An 11247-nucleotide genomic window follows, 5' to 3' on the forward strand; every position below is an offset into this window, starting at 1 on the left:
CTTGGGTCAGGCGCACCTTAGTCCTCAAGCTGACATCTTTGCTCTTCAACACTTGAAAAAGGTCTTGTGCAGCAGATTTGCCTAATGCAATACGTCATTATAGGGTTTGATAAATTCTATTTAAGTGTCTTAAGTGTGGGAGCCAGAAAAAGGCACATCTCTGAAACTCCTGGACTAGACAGAGCTTGATTGACTAAGAGATCTAGTTCCTCAGTGCCTGGATATCCATTAATCCCATCAAGACCAGACCATGCCTGCCAGTTTTGATTCTAGCTCCAATGAGATGGATTGGCCAAGTGGCAGCATCAGTGGACTCAAGCGTGGCAACAGTAGTGGAGGTTGGCCCAGGATCGGCAGTGTTTCATTCTGCTGCGCATAGGATTGGTGCTATGGGTCAGTACTGACTCAATGGCACCTAACAACAACAACAACAGTGACTGAGTGGAGCAAGGAGGCTATCCAAGTAGATTGAGGATTTGTGTTTCTTTAACAGGAGCATTTTGTTATAGAACTCTTCTTTCATTCTGTGGAGCTTTCTTAATTATAAGCCTGGAGAAGATGCGTCATCATTTCAACTGTATATATACAAGGCTGAGTCAGAAATTATCTGCACTCCAGTTATATTTAAATGCCCGTCCACATCCCTGGCTGATGACAACATTGAGCATGCACATGAAATGATTCTGCCCAATAAGCTAGTGACAGTGGATTATGTGACTGTTGTTAAGTGCCGTGGAGTTGGTTCCGACTCATAGTGACCCTGCACAGGGTTTTCGAGGCTGTAAATCTTTACAGGAGTAGAACACCTCAACTTTCTCCCATGGAACAGCTGGTAGTTTCAAACTGCCGACCTTGAGATTAGCAGCCAATTCGTAATGACTACACTATCAGACTAGTCATTTGCAAATCAGCCATGGCTCTACCTGTGAAATAATCCACAACAGACTTGGGTTTCGAAAAGCTTGTGTGATGTGGGTACCAAAACAATTCATGGAAGGACATAAACAGAAGTGTTTGGACATCTGCAAACAAAATTTGGACCGATACTTGAAAGAAGGGAAAAGTTTCTTTAAAAAAAAATTATTACTGGTGATGAGACATGGATTCATCACTACAGCCTGAGAGTAAACAACAAAATATGGAATGGAAACATTCTCAATTGCAGACCAAGAAAAAGTTCAAAAGTGAACCACTGACTGAAAAATTGATTCGAGCTCTGGTAGTGTAGTGGTTGTAAGCTGGGCTGCTAACCTCAAGGTTAGCAATTTGAAACTACCAGCTGTTCCATGGGAGAAAGAAGAGGCTTTCTGCTATAAAGATTTACAGCCTTGGAAACCCTATAAACAGTTGCTGTGAGTTGGAACTGACTGAGGTACACTACCATCACCACCACAGGTTTTGGGGATTCTTAAGGGCCAGTATTAGAACAACAATCATCAGCGCTTGTTACAGTTAGATGCTTACTGAAGAGCTCAAGTCCAAATTTCAGATTAAATACAGAGGACTGCTATCCAATGGCATTGTAATCTTGCATGACAATGGATGTCACACACCTCTGCCCACACTGTTGACACTGCAAAAACTTTGAAGTGTTAAAGCATCTTCCCTATAGTCCTGATCTTGCTTCAACGGACTTTCATATGTTTGGTCCCCTGAAAGCAGCCCTTTGAGGACAAAGATTCACCTTTGATGAAGTGAAGATAGCGGTGCATTTGTGGCTAGCAGCTCAGCCTAAAACATTTTTAAATGAAGGAATACAAAAGCTTGTTGACAGATGGACAAAGTGTATCAAAAAGCAAAGAGATTATGCCAAAGAAAATGATGTATTTGTTTTTTCTAAAATAAATTCTACAGGTAGAGTGCAGACAGTTTTTGACTCAATCTAGTACATATATTGTTGTTGTTAAGTGCTGTTGATGAACCATAAAACAAAACAAAACAAAACAGCTCATTGCCATGAAGTAGTTTCTGACTCATAATGACCCTGTAAGGACAAAATAGAACTGCCCTAGACTGTAAATCTTTACAGAAGCACATCTTGCCACATCTTTCACCTGTGGAGCTGCTGTTGGGTTTGAACTTCCCATCTGTCACTCAGAAAACAAACTGCCTTAACCACTATGTCACCAGGAATCCTTCACATAGATAGAATTCATTCAGCTTTTCAGAAGGGTATTTTATTACCATAGTGCTTCATTAGTGTTTTCTTTAGTTGGCTGTGGTTCTGAATTGCACATGGTGGTAGTGGTTGTGTGCAATGGAGTCAGTTTCGACCCCTAGCAGCCCTGTATAGGGTTTCGGAGGCTGTAAATCTTTACGGGAGCAGAAAGCCTCATTGTTCTCTGATGGAACTGCTGGTAGTTTAGAACTGCTGATCTTGAGGTTAGCAACCTGACTCATAACTCTATGCTACCAGAGCTCCTTAAATTGCATGGTGTATTAATGAAAATATAATTTGTTTGTTGTTCTTATGAATTTACGTATGCCATTTTGTTATCATGTTCCCTTTTTCCCTAAAAAGTGGGAACATGTAGGATAGAAGGACTTCCTAGCCTTTCCCCCACCCAAATAGTCATAGTTAGAAAGAAAAAAAGGAGAAAAAAACTGCTGAAGTTATGGATCATTGGTATAACCTAAAATTGTTGACATTGTTAAGTTCCATAGAGTTGGTTTCTAATTCAAGTGACCCTGTATAGGGTTTCCGAGGAGTAAGTGGTGTAGGTTTGAACCATCCATCTTGTGGTTAACAGTACAGTGCTTATCTTATAGCATCACACCAGGACTCCATAACTGAAAATAGCATTGCTTATTATATATATTTTTATTTTAAGATATAACTGTGAAGTGTATTTGAGGGAGCTTCTATGTCCATAAAATAGAATGATGCTAACCAGTTTACACAAATCCATTGTGCTGAATGCAATAGAACTGTCTGCTTTCTCGTGACCGTACTATATGGGTATATCTTTAAAGTGCTTCTGAAGAGGTCTTTTCTCTACTGTTTGTTTAGCTCCAATACTATAAAGAAGTAGATCTTTTTTAAGCCAAGTAAAAGAGAGCTTCACTATGTTTATAATGGCCAAGGCTTTAAAAAATATTTTTAAGCTATTTTCTGTCTGTTTCACTATATACACTTTTATTGTCACTAGATTCCAAGGATAAGTGGATAAATATGATGGTTCCCATTTGCTGTGTATGTATTTGGAACTGGTTCTCTGAGGCAAATATTTCTACTCCTTTGCTTTAGCTATACCGAATTATCTGAGCTGAAGCAATTTTTTAAAATGGCTGCGATGCAATCACTGTTTTCTGATGCAAAGCCCTGTAACCGTTTAGATCTTTCATCCTTATTTCAATACATCCAGTGACTCTCCTTGTAGAGTTAATGCAAGGAGCTTCCACTAAGTGTTCTCAGAATCCACTCATAAACGACCAATCTATTGTCCTCTCAACTAAGTATTCATATATAAGGCTTGAAAAATATTCACAACACTGCCAATCAGGGAGGAAAAAAAAAAACCCTTGTACATTAGGATTTGCTAAGAAAGAGGTACTCTGTTGAGGGTTCTTACAGTTTCAGGGGGGTTTCCAAGGGACGGTGGAATAAATGGACTATCAGGAAGAACAGCTAGGGGTTTGGAGATCTGGTAGCACGATCCCAAGTAGTTATTAACTTAAATAATACATGGGAAAAAGATTAAGAAAAATGAGCTGATTAGACTAATTAAAAGCAAAGAAAATATTATGACAATCATTAAATACATGAACTGTTAGTTAAGAATCTTGGTTGCACATGATAGAAACCCAATCCAAACTTGTTGTTAAGTGCCGTTGAGTCGGTTCCAACTCATGGCGACCCTGTAGAGATTTCCGAGGAGTGGCTGCTGAGTTTGAACCACCAACCTTGTGGTTCAAACCGACCTTGAAGTCAAGTACTTATCCTATGGGGCCATATCAGGACTAGCTTAAGTGAAAGAGACTTACCTATTCACATAGCCAGGAAGCCTGATAAATAATTGGCCTTGGACATGATTATGTCCAGGTTCTCAAACAATGCTACCTTGAATTTCTTTCTTTCTAGAGCTCTCCTCTCTTTTCCGTTGTGCTTTGTTTCATTCTCTCCGACTGCTGGCAAAAATATGGACTCTGGCAATGTAGGAATCACTGCCCTACAGCTTCAGCTTCAAAGGGAGTGAGAGTGAAAGCTATCCTTTGGTGTTTAATTTGGAAAATTCCAGGAATCGTTGATTGGTATGGTTTGCAGTGGAAGAGTGTAGTGGCTTCCATAGGATAAGCCCTGGACTGCCAGCCACAAGGTTAGTGATTCAAGTCCGTCAGCCTCTCCGTGGGAGAAAGATGAGGATTTCTGCTGCTGCAAAGATGTACAGCCTTCAAAACTCTATATAGAGTCACTATGAGTTGAAACTGAATCAAGGGCACTTAACAACATGGTTTAGATTACATGCTGAACTGGCCATTCAGATCAGTCACCAGCCTGGCTGATTGTTGTTTGTTATGTGCCGTGGAGTTGGTTCCGACTCATAGCGAACCTGTACAGTTGTTACAGGTACAACATTCCAACAACTTAGGTGGGGATGGGGGATGAATATAACAACTGGCATAGACAAAGTAACGACACTGAAAGATTATACAGATTATTGAGATAAATATTTAGGTCCTGGGATCAGGTTACAAAGCAAGGATTTAGCTTTAGAAATACAGTTGAAATCTAGATGCCCAAACTGAGATATGAGATGGAAAACATTCCCAATGCCAAGGCTGTATCTTCAGATCCTGTGACCAAGGATCTTAAGTCTTGGAGTTTGAGAAAGTTAAGGAACTACAGGTTGGGATCAGCAGGCTCCTGGTATAAAGGAGGGCTGTTTGGACAGGAAATTAGGCATGTCTTTAGAGGTGTGGAGATTAAATTCATTGGCTTTTGTGGTGATTCTTTGTTGTGATTTACACTGGCTGCATTTAGTCATTGTTGATTAATCTTCCTGATGAAAAAGAAGTATGTTCTCTCCATTAGGCTGGTAGTGATATTAGGTAGATAAACAGATTTATAACCCAATGTCTGTATAATTGCTCAGAAGTCCTGTGAAGAGGAGTCAGTTCAACCAGACATCCTATTGAATCAAAACTATTTACTTTAACCAGTAATATTTCCTCTTGATCCTTTAGTCTGTTGCCAGGAAACCTAAGCTGCAAATTGCAAACCTTGCTAATTTATACTTCTTTAAATTTCTTTCTTTAAAAAAAAAAAAAAAAATTCTTAAAAAGATAAGACTTGGGATCAGTAGGAGACATTTTATTTTTTACTCACCTAAAATATGATGCAAATCACTAGAAAAGCAATATATTTGCTTTTAAATTTCATATTTCTCTGTATCAAAAATTATAAAGCAAGGACATTTTCTAATATGTAAGGAAGTTTGAGAACTAAAACCCCAAAGGAATATCTGTTGTCTCCTTAAGAATGTCTGCCATTGCTTTCCTTCTCCACCACACTCTCTCCAGTCAGTAGTAGGGGTAGAAGTGAATACCCTTTGGGAGCTTTTGAAACTTACTCTAAGATGGGGAATGGTCCCCAGAATCTCCCTTGAATTCTGATAAAGAAGGGAGAAAAGAGTCAGGAATAGTCTTTATTGCTACATCTTTGATTTCCTTGAAGTAGTTGCTAACCCGTTTCAGAAGAGAGCAACAAAATGTATGTAGAAGGCAAGAGCAGTCATATATATATATGTATATTACACAATCTTTGATTGGTTTTTACTGAAAGAAATATGGTAGGAGAAGCTTTAGTTTAAGACTGACAAAAAAATAAGTTATAAATTAACTTTAAATCCAGTGATTTAAAATTTACTGCAGATCAAGTTTTTAAAATATTTTTTTAATTGTGAATTGAATGATTTACAGAGCAGATAGTCAAAAAAAATTTTTTTGTTGTTGTTTTTGAAAGGCAGCTTCCTTTATTGAGGATTGTGGTCCAAGGACACACAGCTGACTTCAGTCAAAAGCCATGCACTTGATCTTGAAGTTGTCATCGGCCTCCAGGAAATTGATGGTCTCCAGATTGAGGCGGTTAGGGAATTTGAACATGTATCCATCCATCTGGCAGCTTGATGCTCAGGTCAGTCTGGCTGAAGGAGGTACACACCTCTGAGACACTGCCAGGCTGGAAGGAGAAAGTCATCTCCCGCTGCTCAGCACCCCAGTCCCCACCATCCTTGCTGTTACACACGATGGTGTTGATGTCCCATGGGCATAGAAGCGGAGGTTGAAGTGCAGGTACAGGTTGTTGGTGTCTTTGCCCAGGTTCAGCACAAAGCTCTTGGCATCGGGGGCCACCTTCCCCCGTACTCAGAGACACTCCATGGATTTGAGATTCAGGTTGCTGGCAGCCAGACCACAGACCATGGTTGAGGGCAGTGGGTGATCCTGGGACAGCTGTACAAGCTCTCTGAAGACTCCACAGAGAGGAGCTAGATCAGCAATTTTACATTCAACAAATCATACTTCATCTGGATTTCAATCCCCTCCATGTAACATCACTGATCCCACTTCCTCCTTCATTCTTGTTTCCATTCCTCCTTTCCCCAATTCTGTTCTAAATTCTGTCCTTCAGTAAATACTGCCCATTTGATCCCAAATGGTTGACCATCTTATGGTATGCATACCTCACTAGTGTTGTGCACCCTACATACCTATCTATTTATTGCTTAGCTGAAAATAGAGCCATTCGGTGAGCTCAGTTCCAGACCTGATAGATAAACAAGGGCCCCAGTCTTGGGTTCTAGCAGTCTCTAGCTGACCAGTAAACCTGGTCTGTTTTATGATTTTGAGTTTTGTTCTCCCACTCTATCCATGACCTTCTAATGTAATCCCTTTCAGAATAGTTGGTAATTGATAGCTGGACACATCTAGTTCTTCTGGCCACAGGGTCATGGAGACTAATGTTCATATGGTCCATTAGTTAATTGGACTAATTTTTTCCAAGCGTCTTCAGTTTTCATCATTCTTATTTCCTCCAGACAGGAAGAGACAAACAGTTGCACCTTATGAACTTTTAAGATCTCAGTCGATACTCACCAAAGTAGGAAGCTCAACATTGTCTTTGTGAACTCTGTTACAATTATATAAATTAAAGAAGTAATTCAGAGGCAAAAATGTTACATTTTGCAGCAGAGATTCAAGAGTAAGAAACAGTACATTTTATAGGATCCTTTAAAAATTGGTTAGAAGGACTGACTGTGAGGGTCGGAAATGTAAAGGTAGATGTTTTGTAAGAAAAGGAGGGAATGATTGCTTTTGCAGTCCAGGAGCAGAGGTCCCTGGGGCTTTCAGGTGAGAAGAGCAGAGTGCAGGACCCTACCCAGAGAAGCAGTGATGCCAGAGATGGAGGCAGAGATGATGAGGTGGAGAGATGGAGCCAGCGGCTAAGGACTCTGGACTCAGGGAGAAAGAGGGGCTGTGTGCTGGGGGGGGTGAGGGTGGGGAAGGCCTGTGGGGTGTACCCTTTGATTGTTTGATAATGCACAGAGGGGACTGTAATCATTGCAATGAAATGAAATACGATAGGATGAATGTAAAACTGGTGTTCTCCCATGTAAACTATCACATAATTCACAATAAAAACTTAAAAAAAAAATTGGTTAGATAATGCTGCATTAATGAGTAGATGCCAATTAAACAGCAATGTACCCATGGTGACTCATTGTGACTCAACTAAGATAATTTGGTGCCTAACACAGGATGTCCTTTGAAGTCCCCTGGGGGTGGGGAGCAAGGGAGACAGGGGAGAGGAAATCACGTTAGTGTTTTCCTGTTTAGGTGAATTAAAATTAAAATTACTTTCCTTGTTATTTTTCAGTTTACCAAATGAACAAGCATATGTCTATTTGATGGACCTGCATCATTCTTACGTCTACCTACTGGAAGCACAAATATACTGGGTGGAGCCTTCCTGTTACAAAGACCATGGTATTTGACTCCAAAAGGTTTTGTTGCTGTTTAGTGCTGTTGAGTCAGTTCTGACTCATAGTGACCTGTATAGGTTTTCCAAGGAGTGGCTGGTGGATTTGAACCACTGACCTTGTGGTTAGCAGTCCAGTACTTATAGTACAGCACCACACCAGGACTCCGACTCCAAAACAGGTGATAATATATTTCTTACTTAAAATTTTGCAATAATTTTAGATATAAAGAATTTGAAAAAAACAGTGCAAATATTTTACATATACTCTTCACCCAGCTTTCTCTATTTATATAACTTCTGTACAAACACCAAAACCATGAAATTATAAACCATACTGGAATTTCACCAGTTTTTCTCTAATGTTCTTTTCTCCTGTTCCAGGCTCCACACGAGTATCCCAAATTCCATTTTGTTGTGTGACTCTTTAGTTTCCTCTAATCTGCGACATTTCTTAGTTTCCTTGTCTTTCATGATTTAGACATTTGAATACTGGTTAATTTCTAGAATGCCTCTGATTTTGGATTTGTCTAGTTTTCATTCAAGGAGTCCTGGTAGCATAGTGTATTACAAACTGGGCTGCTAAACCCAAGATCTAATCCACCAGCTAGCTGCTCCTTGGGAGAAGAATGAAGTTTTCTGCTCCCATAAAGATTTACAGCCTTGGAAACCCTATACAGGATCACTAAGAGTCAGAACCAACTGGAGAGCACACAAGAATTCCCTTCCTCTTCCTCTTAGAATTTTTATATAAGGAACTGATATCCTTTCCCCCAATTCTTAGTTATATTAATATGGACTCATGGGTACTTAATTAATTCTATTGATATCATCTAATAGTATCGTTATTTGTATTTTGTCACTCAAGGTGTTCCAGATTTGGCCAGTGGATGCTCTTTCAGGTTGGTGCCTATGTCCTTTGGCTTGCCCTATCATTTTCAGAGGATTTCCTTGTTTTTTGGTACCACAAGATGTTCCAGGCTTTCTGATATTTTTCTATGTACAGTCCTGGAGTCAACAACTTCTCTAAGAAGCCCTAGTTCTTTTATTGATTTTGTCCTGGGGTTCTGTACTGATCTGTGTCCTATGGATATAATATGACCTTTCGGAGATGATGTTCCCCCACCTCTCAGATGCTCAGTTTTCTTCTCTGACTTTACCCTTGGAATGTCAATCCCCAGTCACAGACTGTTCTTAGCAACAATTGACCGGGAGTTTTTCCTGATGCCTTTGTTCCCTCTCTGAATCATGGATCTTTTTTTTTTTTTTTTTGCTCTAGTGACCTAAGCCATAGTATTTTCAATAACCTCATATGCATGCAATAGCTGGACAGTGAATAAGACCGTAGAAGAATTGATGCTTTTGAGTATGGTGTTGGAGGAGAATATTGAAAGTGTCATGGGCTGCCAAAAGAACCAACAGATCCATTTTGGAAGAAGTGCGGTCAGAGTGCTCCTTGGAGGCCAGGATGGCCAGGCTTCGTCTCTCATACTTCGGACATATTGTCAGAAGGGACCAGTCACTGGAGAAGAATATCATGTTTGGTAAGGTGGAGGGTCAGAGAAAAAGAGGAAGACCCCCAGCGAAATGGATTGACCAAGTGGCAGCATCAATGGGCTCAAGCGTGGCAACGATAGTGAGGTTGGCCCAGGACCAGACAGTGTTTCGTTCTGTTGTACATAAGGGTCGCTATGAGTCAGTACCAACTTGATGGCACTTAACAACAACAACAACAACTCCTGTTACTGGCCTTATCTGACCCAAGACCTAGTCTTTTGGGTCCCAGTACTGGCTCCCTCTCTTTTCTTTCCAATACTGACTGGTTCTGACACTTGTTGGGCTCAGTTTCTCCACAGCCCACATCTCACTTGGTGGTACTTTAAAGTAAGACATTTTCCAGTAAGCTTTAACTGTGCTGTCTAGGCTGGAATGTGGGACAGAGTAAACTTGTTTCTATCTCTGGACCATAAACTCCCAGAGATGGGATGATCCCAGAGGGAGAAACAGGTCAGGAGTCTTGTGAGTACAAAGGACCCTAAGGGCAAGTCTAAGAATAGTCAATGATTTCCTAGTGCTGTCATAATAGAAATACCACAAATAATTGGCTTTAAAGAGCAAATTAATTTTCTCACATTTCTAAAGGCTCAACTTCCAAATTAGGGTGTCAGTTACAGGGATTCCTTCCTTGTAAGTAGTCCCAGGGGCTTTGTAGATGATCTTCATATGTTGTCTACCCCCAAGTGTACCTTTGTATCTAATCTGCTTTTTTATAACTCAGAAGTGATTAAATGCTATTTTAACTAATTATAAATTAGTATGTAAGAAGATTATGTGTGAAAGAACCTGGCTTTCAATGTTTAAACTAGTGGAATGAAATGAAGAGTTTTTTGTCTGTAAATTTACTTAACATTATTATCTATTAGTATTACCCATCATAAGGTTTTATGTAATTTCATTTACATGACATCTTTCAAAATACAGGATCCATAATTAAAAACAAAATAAAAGCAGTCCTTGCATGAAAAGACTAGTGTTTAGACAAAAATCCCTCAGATCCTTTCAAATCAACATATAATTTTAAAATCAGTTTTATTGCAGTATAATTTACATACAATAAATCATCTCTCAAAGTATTGTTGTTAGATCAAGTCAGCTTCAACTCATAGCGACCCCTGTGTATAGAGAGAAACAATTGTCAGTGCGGTATACTGTTCTCACAATCTTTGCTATGTTTCAGCCCATCGTTGCAGCCATTTTGTCTCATTGAGGGCCTTCCTCCTCTTCACTGACCCTCTACTTTACCAAGTATGATATTCTTCTCCAGCAACTTCCCTCCTGATGACCTGCACACGGTATCTCAGACAATGTCCCACCATGCTCGTTTCTAAGGAGCATTCTGGCTGTGCTTTTTCTAAGGCAGATTCATTGTTCTTCTGACTGTCCACGATATAGTCAGTGTTCTTCACCAGCACCATAATTCAAATGCATCCATTCTTCTCAGTCTTCCTTATTCACTGTCGAGCTTTTGCATGCATATGAGGTGATCGGAAAGGCCATGGTTTGGGGCAGGTGCTCCATAGTCATCAAAGTGGTATCTTTGCTTTTTAACATTTCCAAGCAGTGTTTTTTTTTCTTAAATGTTTTATTGTGAATTATGTGATAGTTTACATGGGAGAACATTAGTTTTACATTCATTCTATCGTATATCGTCTCATTGCCATGGTTACAATCCCCTCCATGCAATCCTTCCCCCGTGCCCCCCAGGTCTCCAG

General features: G+C 39.9%; 1 pseudogene; it reads right to left on the reverse strand.

Moving 5' to 3' along the window:
* Positions 1–6009: 6009 nt before the first annotated feature.
* LOC102819891 lies at positions 6010–6420 on the reverse strand (annotated as a pseudogene).
* Positions 6421–11247: the final 4827 nt, after the last annotated feature.

This window comes from Chrysochloris asiatica, unplaced genomic scaffold (genome assembly GCF_000296735.1).
Source record: "Chrysochloris asiatica unplaced genomic scaffold, ChrAsi1.0 scaffold00067, whole genome shotgun sequence".
Classification (NCBI taxonomy): Eukaryota; Metazoa; Chordata; class Mammalia; order Afrosoricida; family Chrysochloridae; genus Chrysochloris; species Chrysochloris asiatica.